Source organism: Lichenostomus cassidix, chromosome 1Aa, assembly GCF_008360975.1.
Source record: "Lichenostomus cassidix isolate B80296 chromosome 1Aa, HeHo_3.0, whole genome shotgun sequence".
Taxonomy (NCBI): domain Eukaryota; kingdom Metazoa; phylum Chordata; class Aves; order Passeriformes; family Meliphagidae; genus Lichenostomus; species Lichenostomus cassidix.
In genome coordinates this window covers 1,831,741-1,847,756 of record NC_139480.1, presented here as the reverse complement: position 1 = coordinate 1,847,756, position 16,016 = coordinate 1,831,741, and the positions used below count along the sequence as shown (strand labels likewise).

Here is a 16,016-nt window from a genome sequence, read left to right as displayed (position 1 = left end):
CCAACTCATCCAAACAGCTCCCTAAAATAATCCTATTGCTTTTCCATTAAATGGGAAAAAAAAATATTTCTGCACAATCCTGGAGTCTTTGCCTCCATCACCTCCTGGATTTGATGGAAATGTGGGAGTCAATGGCACTTTTCTCCCAGCTTTTTCCAGGATGGATTTTGCCATCCCAAAGATCTCTCAGAAGCCTCTGGGGCTGTGATTGGAACACAACTCGGGAATTTATCAATTTATCAGCCCAGGCTGATAAAGCTGCTTTGGGATCACTGTCAGCACGTGCTGGAGCTGAATTAGGTGGGAGAGAAGAGGTTTTCCAGCATTTTCTGCCATTCCTGTGAAGATTATCCTTTCAAAAAATCATCCTCTCTAAATATTACATTTCACCAGCAGCACAGCCTCGTTTCCCATTCTTCCCTCCTCGAATGTAAAACACTTAAAATCCATTTTTTTTTCCCCTTTTCCAGAGCGGCTGAATCACCGTGAAACTCATTTGTCTCAAAATTATTCAGCATTAAATTCCAAGCTCTGTAATTGTTCCAATCGATCCTAAATTAGGCTACAAGTGCCTCGACAGCTTCTTACAGCCTGTTCTTGTACGGTTCTCAACGAGGTGATAAATCTTCCCACCCAGCTGGTCACTGAACTCAAAAACCTGCTGCTCCATCTCCAAAAAAATGCAAATTTTGCATCACTCCGGAGCAGCAAAATGGGATTTTTTTTCCCATCAAGGAATTTTTTCCTTTAAACCCTGTGTTGTTTCTTATCCCCAGCGGTGATGGAGATGCTTTGCTGGAGGTTGGATGTTATTATTTATTAGTGGGAACTAATTAATTGTTTTTCCAAGCTGGCTCCCAGCCAGCACCATCCATGAAGGAGCAGCCATGGCTGATCACTTGGGATATTTTTTTCCCATTCAAAGATGATTTTAAAGCCATTTGAATGGTTTGGAGCCTCATATTTCAATATTTTTGGCAGTGCTGTGCTGTTCTAACCGAGATGTTTTCACCTCTTGTTTATGGGGTAAAACCCCCCAACTGCTTTGATTTAAATCTCCTTTTTCAGTGGAAAATGAGAGACAAAATTATCTCTCAGTGGGAGTCTTTACTCTCCCCGTTGCTTCCAATATTTCTTCAGCTAATTTTTTCCTCCTGGGGGGAATATTTAGTGCAGTTCCTGCCTTTTGGGGAAGCTTTCAGCAAAACTCCTGTGCTGATATTTGAGTTCTCCACCCAGCAGCTCTCAGCTGTACAAAAGCAATTTCAGGCAGAGTTTCAAGGGCTTCCATTGATTTAAAAAAAACCCCAAATTTCACTCGAATTCCAGTTCAGCACATCCCAGGGCGGGGGAGAGTTGCATGTGGATATTTTCCAGCGGTGCAGAATTATTTTTGTCCTCTTCAGATGTTGGCAAAGCAAAGTCACTCTTCACAAGCCATCATCCCACTGATGTGAGTTGTGTTTGAGCAAAGGGAACAACTCTGGGCTTGAGGGTTGTTTCCTATTAATTTTCCTGTTAATAGGAAACTCTGTTTCCTATTAATTCCTGGAATTACTGCATGGGTTTTCCTTTTCCATATCGTGGGTTGGAGTTGATAATGTCTGGAGAATTGTCGTTTGCTCGGTGATGAAGCATAAAATTGGGGAATATTTTGGGTTGGAAGAGACTTTTAAAGTCCTTTTAGAGCATGAGCAGGTGTCACTGAATCTGCAGGAAAAAATACAAAAACTCTCCAACAATATTTTTAATGTTAGAGAGTCAAGGCATTGCTTTATTATCTGGCCAGGGTGTTGTTCTGGCCAGGATGTACCACAGAAATCATCTCATCCACACATAGCCTGGCTGTGCACAGAGAATCATTCCATGATACATGATTTTACTGGATTTTTCAGATATTTTATACAGTAAATATACATAGAAATGTATTGGGTCAGTGTTCATTGGGCCAGAGCTGAGCAAACCCCCAATATTCAGTTTCCCATTGGATCTGAATCTCCTCACCTCTGATGTTAATTAGATTTTTCATTCTCCAATTTTCCTCTCAGTCCTTTCCTGCCCAGATGTCTTCAGCCCTGCTGGAGGTGCTCTGGGGTAGCTGTTTGTAGATAAACACTGCTGTCTGCTGATGTTCTGCTGAGAGCTCTTGAGCTTTGGGTTAATTTATCTTTATCTTTGGGTTACTCTCAGTCTGTTGATATGTTGAGTTCATCAGACCTCACCTGGTAGAACAATGCCCTGGAAAGAAACCTAAAATTCCTTTTCTTGGGGTGAAGACAAACAAAACCTTTGACTAAAGTTATACAAAATTTTTAACCTGATACATTTCCCAACAGCAGGGACACCTCCCACTGTCCCAGGCTGCTCCAAGCCCTTGGACACTTCCAGAATCCAACATCCAACATTTCTCTGGGAATCCTAATTCTCCCACAACTTCCTTTTCCCTAGGAAAGTTCAATACTTCCTTTTCCAAAACACACCAATGGTTTAATTTGGGGCTCATTGGGCTGTTTGCCTCTCTCTGCACCATCAGCTGAAGGTTTTTTTCCTCTCTCACATCACAGACATTTCCCCTTCCCTCTCCTTGCCCACGAATCCCAAATCCAGCCTGGAATTATCCCACATGATTGATGGTTTGAAGACAAGAAAACTTCCCCGTGTTCTTGCCAGGTTCCTTCAAAGCCCCGTTATTTTTCCTCCCTCGCATTTTGAAGCCTGAACCCATTTCACCAAGGAAGAATTAACTCTCCTTGCCAGGTTTTGAAATGTTTTCCTAATCACAAGTGCTTGGCTGAGCAGAGCCATCCCACTCTGAATAATTGATGGCTACTTTATTGAGTTGTCAGCACTAATTCATCCTCCTTTCGAAGCGCTGCGACGCTCAAAGCGCCGATCCTCCGACAACACGCTCGTTTTTTCCCAGGAAAAGTTCCTTTTTATAATTAATTTTTTATTTTTTTTACAATTTCTCCCTCCCCCAGTGCGGAGTGTAATTGTAGCTGTGCGGTGAGAGGGAGGGATGAAGCACCTTCAGCTCCTAAAAATGCTTTTATTCCTCCTCTGGCTGCTCGTTTCTCTGCCTCCCTCCTCTCCCCGAGCTTTAATTATACCTGTTTTAGAGGTGCATTTTGAAATGTGACACCCGGAGAACAAAAGAGACGTTAATCTATTGTGCAAAGGGAAGGTGTAAAGATATTTTTTTTGGTGCTTTCAGTTGGGTGGGAGGGTGCAGAGGAGGAGTTGGGATTTTGGGAGTTGGCAACAGGAGAATTCAGGAATGAACAACAGTGACATTCCTTGGGAATATTCCTCCTGGGATGGTGACATTCCTTGGGAATATTCCTTCTAAAATGATGACATTCCTTGGGAATATTCCTCCTAAAATGATGACATTCCTTGGGAATATTCCTCCTAAAATGATGACATTCCTTGGGAATATTCCTCCTGGGATGATGACATTCCTTTGGAATATTCCTCCTGGGATGATGACATTCCTTGGGAATATTCCTCCTAAAATGATGACATTCTTTGGGAATATTCCTCCTGGGATGACATTCCTTTGGAATATTCCTCCTAAAATGATGACATTCCTTGGGAATATTCCTCCTGAGATGATGACATTCCTTGGGAATATTCCTCCTAAAATGATGACATTCCTTGGGAATATTCCTCCTGGCACGGTGGGTTTTTCCTCCCTGCCTCTGCCAGAGGGGAATTTTCTCCTGGAGTGGATAAACTTGGCAGTTGGAAGGTTCCTGGTGCTCTCATTTACATCTGAAAGAACTGAAAGGGAGGAAGAAAATTAAAAGTTTCCCCCTCTCGGTTCTAATCTGTAAATAGACCCTTTCCACTGAAATAAAATAAAATAAAATATAAAATAAAATATAAAATAAAATAAAATAAAACAAAATAAAATAAAGTAAAATTACAGTTTCCCTCACACACACAAAGCTGTCAGAATAGTAATTTTTTTCTTTTTTTTTTTTCTTTTTGCAAATGATCTGATTTTTGCTTTGTGGGAACTCCACTGCAGAGAAGGGAAAAGCTTTTCCCTCTCACCCTGAAAGTCTGGTCATCCTGAGGCTGATCCAGGATTTCCTGGGGAATTCTAACCCATGGACTCTTTAATTAAAATATTTAAATATTAAACTATAAAATAAGGACCTTGTGTCTGTCAAGAAAACTGCTGCAGGGTGTGAAAATCAACTCTACAGGAGAGCCCAGCCCAGGGCTGCTTAATTAATTAGTGTTGATTAGTGGCTGCTGGGAAAGGGAATCTCAACTGGGATCTCACCTGACCTGAAAGTCACCAAATTTCTTCCAGAGGGAGGGAGATGAGCTCCATCCCATTAACCCTAAATAATGGATAAATACATTTTTTTTTTGGATTTGGAACAACACAGGAGAGAAGGAGATTTGGTCACAGTTTCATCCAGCTCTTCTCTGAGTGAGTAAATAATAAAATAACCTCAGAGTTGCACAATTAAAACAAAAACAAGTTTGGAAATGGAGCAAACAAAATATTCCAACCTCCAAGGGATGCTTTTTTTAACAGAAGGCACTGAGATTTCTCAGTTTATCTCCATTTTTTTCTTTTTAATCCATTTTATATTAGACCTAATCAGCTGTCGTTATTAGGACTTGCAAACTGGACTGAGTTTTTGGGGTGCTGCTCGCTCTAATTAGGTTAACTGCTAATTGTCACAGGCCTAGGCAACTAGTAAAAATCTATCCAGTCTGTCTCCACTCATACCACCAATAAAGCCTGGAATTCACCCAAAAATATGACAGAAAATGTGACAAGACATTCCCCAGACAAATAATTGCTGTTTTGAGCTCATTCCTGTTTGCCAGCAGGGCTCTGCAGTGACCCTGCTGGGTTTGGGTAATAGATGAATGATTTGGGTGGTTAACTGTAGGATTGGATCCTGTAGGGTCAGAGGGTCTGTTTGTTGGTTTGGGATGGTTGGGACAGAGAGGAGAGATCTCTGAAATCAGAACTTAGAGCATGGGGTTTGTTGTGGAGTAAATAAACCAACCCCATGGGTGGGTGTAGGAGAGCTGCCAGGGGTGCCAGACACAGCTCAGAGCAGGGCAGGGAAGAGAGAGAGAGAAAAAAAAAGATTCCTGGTTGCTGTTTATAATATAATAAATCATCTTCTGTGTTGAATATTCCAATTCTCATTAACCAACCTAGAACAAGCTCCAAACCCTACAGCATTTACACACAACCTACAAGAATCATCCCATTACCATATTTTAAATATTCTAATTCTCTTTAACCAATCTAGAACAGGCTCCAAACCCTACAACATTTACACACAACCTATAGAAATCATCCCATTACCATACAGGGTTATATTTTGAATATTCTAATTCTCATTTACCAATCCAGAACAAACTCCAAACCCTACAACATTCACACACAACCTGTAAGAATCATCCCACTACCATATTTTAAATATTCTAATTCTCATTATCCAATCCAGAACAAGCTCCAAACCCTACAACATTTACACACAACCTATAGAAATCATCCCATTACCATATGGGGTTATATTTTAAATATTCTAATTCTCATTAACCAATCTGATACAAATCCTACAACATTTACACACAACCTGTAAGAATCATCCCATTACCATACTGGGTTATATTTTAAATATTCTAATTCTCATTAACCAATCTAGAACAAGCTCCAAACCCTACAACATTTACATACAACCTATAAAAATCATCCCATTACCATACAGGGTTATATTTTAAACCCTAAAAACTGCTTTCTGGCCCCTCTGCCATCAGGCAGGCTCTGCTCTGACCCTTGGACTGTCTGCAGGCAGAGGGGATTGTTCCATCCAGAGGGGATTGATAACCTCCAGTTGGCCAAACCATTCTTTTCTAGTTGTTCAGGAACTCAAACCTTCTCTTCATCTCGATCTCCCTTATAGTTTTCAGCACCTTTTGCCAGGTAATCACATTTATCAGGCTTTCCTAGTTCACCTTCCCCACCAGTTAACAGATGAATGTTTTGGGTGGTTAACATGAATATTTTGTGTGCAAATCTCCCTCCCTGCCCTGCTGCTGCCAGCCTTGGCTCCTTCTCCTTCCCACTAAACTCCTGCATGGATTTTATCCACAGGACAGTCGCTGGATATAAAACTGTCTTTATATTTAGATGGATATAAAACAAATTGATCCTTCCTCACCATCCAGAACAGCCTGGGAGGCATCTGGGAGATGCTGTGGTTGCTGGGAAGGGCAGGTGGGACTGTTGGGATGTGATGCACAAATTCCACCTGGGAAGGGAAGATCTCTGGTCTCTTCCAGCCCAATTTCTGAGTGGATTTGCTCATTCTGACACCAACCAGGGGATGAACCATGGCAGCTCTGCTGCTGTCAGACATCTCCCATCATGAACTGACCCAGTGGGTTTTGCACTTCCCTGTTTGGTTTTTTTTTCCCCCCTCCTAAAATGTGATTTTTTTGGGGAAAAGGCAATTTCTTTCCATGATGTCCTTTGGCTGGATTTTGGGAGTGGAGTTTTGTCATCAGGCAGGGCTTTGGGGACAGAAGAAATCCTGAGGTTGCTAAAATGCTGAGTAGTTCTATAGTTATTTTTACTCCTTGCCAGGAGCCAAAGGAATGGAAATACTCAATGTGGGAAGCTGTGAAGTGCAGCTGAATAATTTTTGCCTCTTTCTGGTTTGGTTTTTTTTGGATTTTTTGGGAAAATGGTGAGAAAAACAGTTGGGATCTGAAGGAAGTGAAGTTGTCCTTGATGGTAAAATTCAGGATTTATCTTTATACTTTATATGGAGGGACAGGACACAGGGAATGGCTTCTTCTTTTGGGGCCTCAGCCTTGCTAAACCTTTCCCAATCTCTTTTTTTTTTCCATTTTATTTGGTTTTTTCATCATCCAGCTGCCCTCATCGTGTCACTGTGCCTTTCCAGGAACATCCCTCCTCCACCTGGATGTTCACATTCACTCCAGCAAGGCATTTTTAACACACAAATACATTTTAAATCCTGGGTTTAAAAAAAAAAAAAAAAAAATAGATCTCAGAACACATCAAACTAACACTGAGGGGTTTTATCCTCCAAACTGGGCCAGCTGTGTGAAAACATTTTATTAAAAACCAGCTCCCAGACAAGCAGCTCCACTCCTGAGCATCATTAATTCCATTCTCCACGTTTGGCAGCTGCTAATGATGTTCTAGAGCAGGAGTGACAAAGGAGAAGGAAATCTGCCACTCAGCAGTGGGAAAATCAATTTATCCCCTTGCCACCAGCTCACCTGTAATTGGGAAATTTGGGTAAAAAACCCGAGTGAGCCACTTGTAGGGATATTTAAGGTGGGGAGGGGAGCGAAACATCAATTTTTTAGGGAGGTTTTTTCAGCTCCTGCAGCACAAACCAGGCTGGAATCTCTGCCTCTGAGTCTCTTTTCCTTGCCCAAACGTGTGTTGATTAATAAAAAAGGGGAATGTGGCACTTTGGGAGTGACAAACAGTCCTGCAGCAGAGCAGAGGGTGGATTAAAGGCTAAGAGCTAATGACTTTTCTGCTGGATGGAGCACATGGAGAGCAGCAGGAAGCTGCAGCTGGTTTATCACCCCACTAATGTCCCTGACAACACTCCCTCGGTGGGAGTGGGATGGATGGGAAGCCATTTGGAGGAGTAAATGAAAATCCCTTTAAAAAATGCCTTTAATAATAGCTGCAGAGCTCAGAGGAGGGAGAGATAGAAAAGAGCAATTAAATGATCCTCTCCATCTCCCTGCCAAGGCACTGAGATTCCTTATTATTTTTGGACTTCTGGGTCATTCCAGGAGGATTTCAGGGTCTCAATTTGGGGAGTAAAATCAGGGCTGGAAGATGGGGTTGGCACCAATTTCTGCTGTGTCCAATCAGATTTTCCCTTCTCTGCACAGAAAATGGGAATAAAGGGAAGGAAATCCTTGTCTGAATGATAATTTTCCTATTCCCTGCTTTTCAAGCTTGGGTTAGGAGAGTTTGGGATTTATTGGTTTGGAGGTTGTGGAAAAGCATCTCCTCCAGTGGATCCTTCCAGGATGGAAATTCCCCCACTTTGCCAGGGGATTTTTGTGTTTTCCAGCGTTGGAAGAGCTGCTCAGGGAGGTGTTTGGTGGAATCACCATCCCTGGAATTGCTCAAAAATCGTGTGGAGGTGGCACTTGGGGACATGGTTTGGTGGTGACCATGGCTGGTGGTTGGACTTGATGATCTGAGAGATCTTCTCCAGCCTTTTCTGGGAGAAAAATTTCTCCTTTTCCTGTCTTTTTCCTGCATAATTTTCCTTTTTTCTTTTCTTTTCTTTTCTTTTCTTTTCTTTTCTTTTCTTTTCTTTTCTTTTCTTTTCTTTTCTTTTCTTTTCTTTTCTTTTCTTTTCTTTTCTTTTTTTTTTTCTTTTTTTCTTTTCTTTTCCTTTTTCTTTTCTCTTCTCTTCTCTTTTCTTCTTCTTTCTTCTTCTCTTCTTTCTTCTTCTCTTCTTTCTTCTTCTCTTCTTTCTTCTTCTCTTCTTTCTTCTCTTCTCTTCTCTTCTCTTCTCTTCTCTTCTCTTCTCTTCTCTTCTCTTCTCTTCTCTTCTCTTCTCTTCTCTTCTCTTCTCTTCTCTTCTCTTTTCTTTTCTTTTCTTTTCTTTTCTTTTCTTTTCTTTTCTTTTCTTTTCTTTTCTTTTCTTTTCTTTTCTTTCCATTGATTTTAGGTATAAATTGCATTCCAGCACAGCTCTGTTCTAATAGAAATGTGTTAAAATTCTAATTTTTGCCCATCCTGTTCATATTCACTGCAGCCCAGGTCATTTGGGTTACAGTGGAGCAGAACATTTCTCCTTGGAAAAACTTGAATTATCCATGATCCTGGTGGAGATCCAACCCCTTTTTGGGATCCTGGCAAACTCCAGGCTCAGAGCTGATGTGCTGAGAATTCCCATTTTGAGGGGAATTCAGGAGTTTTGAGCAGTTCTGGTGGATTTTGGGTGAATAAATCCACTTTGCTGGTGCTAGAGAAGGAAATTCTGAATATCTGAAATATCTGAAATCTCTGAAAATACCATTTTCAGATATCCCAGAGTCAGAGCTCCTGGATAAAAATCTCACCCATTTATTTTTGGAATCCTTGCTGAGTTTTTAAACCCTCCCAGCAGGGATTTCTCTCTCTCTCTGTGCTCTGCCTGGCTGTGATGAATTCTGCATTTCCTGCCCTTGGGCATTGCTGGCCTCAGGAAATGGGAATTTTGTGTTCCAGTCAGGGATTCTGTGAAATCCTAAATATTGACTAGAATTCAGGGGGAGAAAAATCTTCTGCATGGTCACAGTAATGCAACAAAAAGCAGATTTTATGGTTCACTTTCTCCATTTTTATTTTTTTAAACAAATGTATATTTTGTTTTTCATCAATATTCCAGTTCAGTGGAGCAAAATTTTTCTGGATCACACAATGCCAGGTGAAAATAAATAGTTCTCCAAGACCTTGTTTGTTCTCCAGGATTTTATTTATTATTATTATTATTATTAAATAGAAATATTTATTTGGCTCCTGTGACATCCCATTAAACAGAGGGAGAGAATTCCAGCATTCCAGCTCCTCCTCACATCCAGGGGGTTGGAGGCATTCAGGAATTCCCAGAAAAAATCCCAGAAAAATGAAAATATCACCTGCAGTGAAACAGGCAGAGTTATGGTTAAAAAAAAAAAAATTTTGGGGAACAACTGCTGCTGGAATAATGGATTTTCCTGGGGAAAAAGGCTGGATGGGGAAAGCAGGTTAGCAGGTCAGAGGCTGGAAAAAGAGATTTTGCTGCTGAACATGGATTTAAATGGATTCATTCTAAAAACTCCAGCCCTTTGTAAACCCTGGATGTGCCAGCAGGAAAAATGGGGAAAATTCCACTCCATGTGATCAGGAAAACAGGGAATTTAGATTCTCATCTCTCCTCTGTTAGTTCAAAGGGAAAAATGGATTTTGTTGGTTCAGGGCTGGTTTTACTCTTATATTTTTATATATTTTTATATATTTTTATATATTTTTATATATTTTTATATATTTTATATATTTTATATATTTTTATACATTTATATATTTATATATATATTTATTTATATGTATTTATATATTTATAGATATTTTTATTTCTTATATGTTTTGCTTTTCTATTTTATTGTTTTGCTCTTCTATTTTATTGTTTTGCTCTTCTATTTTCTTGTTTCGCTCTTCTATTTTATTGGTTTACTGTTCTATTTCATTGTTTTACTCTTCTATTTTATTTTCTTTTCTTTTTGGTGGTGGTAAGGCTCCAGGTTGGCTCCCCATGGATGATCCAACTCTTCCCATTCCCACTCCTGCAGCTTCAGAGCTGATTTTGATTATTTTCTGCCCATCAAAAAGCATTAAATGAATCCCAAAGAGCCAATTAATCCCAATTTCCAAGCCAAACAGTCTCCCCAGCTCCTGCTTTTCAGGTGTGAATTATTCCCATCTCTAATTCTGCTCGTTTAGTGAGTTATCCCAGAAATTTTTGGGGAGAAATTTGGGCAAAAAGCCCCAAATTTTGATCTCCCTTTCCCATTGCCCTCCAAGGCACTGACAGAATTTGGTATTTATCAACTCAAAGCTTTTCCTCTCCCCTGTTTGCCTTCAGTTCCAGCTGGGCTCTGTTTGGTGCTTTAAAACCAACATTCCAGCTGAATTTTGGTTTTAAATTTAAAATTTCAAGTTTTGAGTTTAAAAAAATTCCGTCAGGCTTTAGGAATTCTTCTCCTTGCAGGCAGCCTGACCTCCTCTGGTGCTTCCTTCTGCCAAAGGAATCTCCAAAAAATATTTTGTGATGGGCAAAAAAATCAATTCATGATGGACAACCTTGGAGTTTTAAGGTCTCTTCCTCCATCTGCTGTGTTTTGGGGGAGATATTTCTGAGTATTCCCATTTTTTGGCTGCTTTCCCCATGGAAATGGAGGAAGGGAATGGAGATTTCTGCAAAAATAAACCCCAAAAAACACCAAAAATTGCCTCACCGGGGAGTTAGAAAATGAAATTATTCCCTTCCCATCCCTGGAATTTCCAAGGGCAGGGTTTGGAGCAACCTGGGATGGTGGGAAGTGCAGGGTGGATGATCTTTAAGGCTTTTTTCAACCCAAACCATCCTCTGATTCAGTGAAAACCTGAAGGTTTTGGAGGTTTGAGCTGCTGGTTTGAACTTGTGCATCTCCAGGACTGGTTGGGAATCACTTTTCATATCCTAAAACTGCGTTTTTAAGGAATTCTTAAAAACATCTCCCCAGTTTCATCGTTTTACCTCCTGCTTCAGTCATTTTCAAGCCTCCACTGGGGCTGCAAAAGGCAAAAATCCCAAAGGAATTAGCCAAACAATCCATCCAACCTCTGTCATTCCAGGATCTATAGGATGTGGAGCAGTCATTTTGGGCTGCCTGTACCTCGTTTCTCCAAAAATCACAGTTTTTTCCTTTTGAAGGAAATTTTTCAGTAGGAAATTTTTTCTTCCAGAATTTTTTTTTCAGTAGGAAATTTTTCCTCCTGAAGGAAAGACCTGGAGAACTTCACTGAGCCTTAGGAAGTGGCTCAGAAATCCCAAAATTCCCAAACTGATATTCCAACCTTCAATCCACTTTCCTTCTCCTCTTGCAATGTTTTTTTTTTTCTGAAATCCTGAAGGAATTGCTGGAATATTGAAGTCCCAGAGGAATTTCTGGAATAATTTTCCCAGTTCTGCTTGTTCTGTGCCATTTTCCTGAATACTGAAATCCCAAAGGAATTTCTGGAATACTGAAATCCCAGAGGAATTTCTGGAATACTGAAATCCCAAAGGAATTTCTGGAATACTGAAATCCCAGAGGAATTTCTGGAATACTGAAATCCCAAAGGAATTTCTGGAATAATTTCCAAGGTATGTTGTTCTGTGTTTTTTGAATACTGAAATCCCAAAGGATTTTCTGGAATACTGAAATCCCAGAGGAATTTCTTGAATACTGAAATCTCAAAGGAATTTCTGGAATACTGAAATCCCAGAGGAATTTCTGGAATACTGAAATCCCAAAGGAACAGCTGGAATGCTGAAATCCCAAAGGAATTTCTGGAATAATTTCCCCAGTTCTGCTTGTTCTGTGTCATTTTCCTGAATACTGAAATCCCAAAGGAATTTCTGGAATACTGAAATCCCAGAGGAATTTCCTGAATACTGAAATCCCAAAGGAATTTCTTGAATGCTGAAATCCCAGAGGAATTTCTGGAATACTGAAATCCCAAAGGAATTTCTGGAATAATTTCCCCAGTTCTGCTTGTTCTGTGTCATTTTCCTGAATACTGAAATCCCAAAGGAATTTCTGGAATACTGAAATCCTAAAGGAACAGCTGGAATACTGAAATCCCAAAGGAATTTCTGGAATACTGAAATCCCAGAGGAATTTCTGGAATACTGAAATCCCAAAGGAATTGCTGGAATACTGAAATCCCAAAGGAATTTCTGGAATAATATCCAAGGTCTGCTTGTTCTGTGTCATTTTCCTGAATACTGAAATCCCAAAGGAATTGCTGGAATACTGAAATCCCAAAGGAATTTCTGGAATACTGAAATCCCAAAGGAATTTCTGGAATACTGAAATCTCAAAGGAATTTCTGGAATACTGAAATCCCAAAGGAATTTCTGGAATACTGAAATCCCAGAGGAATTTCTGGAATACTGAAATCCCAAAGGATTTTCTGGAATAATATCCAAGGTCTGCTTGTTCTATGTAATTTTCCTGAACACTGAAATCCCAAAGGATTTTCTGGAATACTGAAATCCCAAAGGAATTTCTGGAATAATATCCAAGTTCTGCTCGTTCTGTGTCACTCAGAGCAGGAATTCTGTCAGCCCTGGAGCTCCTTTGGGATTCCCAAATCTCCAACCCAGCTGGGAATAAATCAAGGAGCAAATCAATGGCAAATATTTGCCAAACCCACAAAAGCCAAACCCCAGCCAGCAATGCTCTGTGTTTTATCCTCTTCTCCCCAGCAGCTGAGGGACAGGAGGGCATCAGAAGGAATTCCTTTTTATTTTTCAGCAGCTTTCAGGCTCTTTTCAAGCCCTGCTGGAGGAGTAATGAACCTCCCCTGGGTGCTGTTGGGATTCAGGTGTGAGTATCTTGTTTCTCCAAAAATCACAATTTTTTCCTTTTGAAGGAAATTTTTCAGTAGGAAATTTTGGTTTTTTTCCAGAAGGAAATATTTCCTCCTGAAGGAAAGACCTGGAGAACTTCACTGCTCCTCAGGAAGTGGCTCAGAAATCCCAAAATTCCCAAGCTGATATTCCAACCTTCAATCCACTTTCCTTCTCCTCTTGCACTGTTTTTTTTTCTGAATATTGAAAACCTGAAGGAGTTTCAGCAGCTGAGGGACAGGAGGGCATCAGAAGGAATTCCTTTTTATTTTTCAGCAGCTTTCAGGCTCTTTTCAAGCCCTGCTGGAGGAGTAATGAACCTCCCCTGGGTGCTGTTGGGATTCAGGTTTGAGGGGTTGGCCATTGTTCCCTGGATGAGTTCCCTTGTTAGTCTGGTTTGGTTTTTTTTTTGTTTAAAAAAGGCTCCATTGAAGCTCCTGGCTGTAAAATGAGGCTTTGATCACATCCATTTTGCTGCTAATGAACCCAGATGGGTCAGAGGCAGTGGGGTTGAGGCTCTGGGATCAGGCAGGAGATGCTTTTCATTTTGGGGACTTGGAGAAGCTTAACGAGTCCAGCTGTCCCAAATGGCTCCTCAGCCAGGGGTTGTCCCCAGGGACACCTGGAAAAAGGTTAGGATGTTACAGGAAAATGGTCATTTCGTGTCTGGCAGTGTCTCCTTTCATATGGTAATTCCCTTTTTCCTCCCTTTTATTAGTATTTTTTTTTTTTAAATCATTCAAGGAGCTTTGTGTTGCCTTGAAATCAAAAGGGTTTATTCTCAAATCCAGATGCTGGCAGGAGCTTTGCTGGGATTTTAATGTTGCTGGAGGAAATAAGTGGGAAAAAACTCCGTAAAAAACCACAATTCCTTCTATTTAACATCCACTGGAGGGTTTTGAAGTTGTTGTTTTTTTCCCAAATGTTGAGTTAGGTAAAGAAATTGAAATGAGCTGGACTGAGGCCAGGTTTGATTCTTCTCTCTGGGGTTTCATGTCCAACCCAGGAGGTTCACAAGAGGATTCCTGGAAGGACAAATCCTGCTCCTGGGATGCTGCAGGAGATCAGTTGATATCAGGGCTCTGCTGAAAATCCCACCACTGAAATCCCAGTGGAAAATGAAAAATGAAAAATCTGATTTTCCACTCAAAAAGGAAAGGCATTGCTTTTGTCTTCCGTGTTGCTACAGGAGCTAGGAGGGATTTACTCCTGGTTTTTTTTATTCCTGAGGGATAAATGGTAACTTTAATACTTCACCACATTAATCAGCCCATTGGCTTTAATCTCAAACCATATCAGTTCTGCTCAGGTGAGACTCAGAGCTGCTCCAGCCTGGGGAACAACAGCAGCACCTGGAACTGCTGGAGAGATTCCAGAGGAATTCCAGCCCCTCTGGAGGCAGGAGAGCTGGGAATGTTGCCCTGGAGAAGGGAAGGATGCAGGGAGAGCTCAGAGCTCCTGCCAGGGCCTGAAGGAGCTCCAGGAGAGCTGCAGAGGGACTGGGGACAAGGCATGGAGGGACAGGACACAGGGAATGGCTTCCCAGTGCCAGAGGGCAGGGATGGATGGGATCTTGGGAATTAGGAATTCCTGGCTGGGATGGAATTCCCAGAGAAGCTGTGGCTGCCCCTGGAGCCCTGGGATGGCCAAGGCCAGGCTGGACAGGGCTTGGGGCAAACTGGGATGGTGGAAAGTGTCCCTGCCATGGCTGGGGTGGAATCAGTTGAGCTTTTTTTTCTCCAAGTCCATTTGGGATCCATGGAAGCACCAGGAACAGGCAGTGACTGAGCCTTCAGGGAACCCCAATCCCAAGGAGCTGGCAGTGCTCCCAGCAAGGATGAGGTTGGAAGGTGCTTTTTTCCCATCTCAGGGACAGGGAGCAAAGCAGATCCATTCCTGTCCCTCAGAGATCCATTGCTGTCCCTCTGGAGGAGCAGGATTAGGGATCAGAGTGATGCTGCCATGTTTAAATTGGGAAATCAGTGGAGAGATGGAAGTTGAACTCGTGGGGATGTGGCAGAGGTGAGGATTTGGGAGTTGATGAGATTTTGCTCTGAGTCACCAACTTCTCCCCATATCCTCATTAACAGATGAAGTGAGGCTCTCTCCAAGCCCCTGCAATTCCCCCATAGAATTTCAGTCCAGAATTTTCCAACCACAACTCCCAAACGCTTCACTCTCTTCCTTTTCCTTTCAGGAATAACTGCAGTTCAGGAATAACCCTTCCCTCTGCTCAGACCATTAATAATTGAATTTATATCAACCTGAGGCTTTGATAACCTCCCCTCTGCCTTGTTTGCAGCTACCAAATCAAATGCAGTGGAAAACAAACACACACTGTGCCAAATCACCTTGGTGGACCTCAGAAATCCCAAAATTTGTATGGAGCTGTAGAAATCTTGGACATGATGGGATGTATGGCTGGAGGGAACCAAACCTGCTCACTGTGGGGTTTAGAGTCTCTCAGTGCTCTGGGATGGGTGAAAATATGAGGATGTGTCACAGGTTGGGCTGGATGGTGTTGGAGATCTTTCCCAACCTCCATAATTCCAGGATCTGTGGGATGCAGAGCAGTAATTTCGGGCTGCCTGTACCTCGTTTTCTCCCAAACCCACAACTTTTCCATTGGAGGTTTCACCTCCTGGAGGAAACACCTGGAGAACTTCACTGCTCCTCAGGAAGTGGCTCAGAAATCCCAAACTTCCCCAGCTGATATTCCAACCCTTAATCCACTTCCCTCCTCCTCTTGTGTGGCTAGCACAGCACAGGTCTTTCCCGTGAGAACATTTCGTTGTGTTTTATAAACAAAGATAAAGTTTGGATGTTATTAAAAACAGTGTC

General features: G+C 41.5%; 1 protein-coding gene across 3 annotated transcripts in view; it reads left to right on the top strand.

Moving 5' to 3' along the window:
* The window catches only part of EXOC4 (exocyst complex component 4), a 318,206-nt gene that overhangs the window by 221,596 nt on the left and 80,594 nt on the right, over window positions 1–16,016 (top strand). The window lies entirely within an intron of this gene.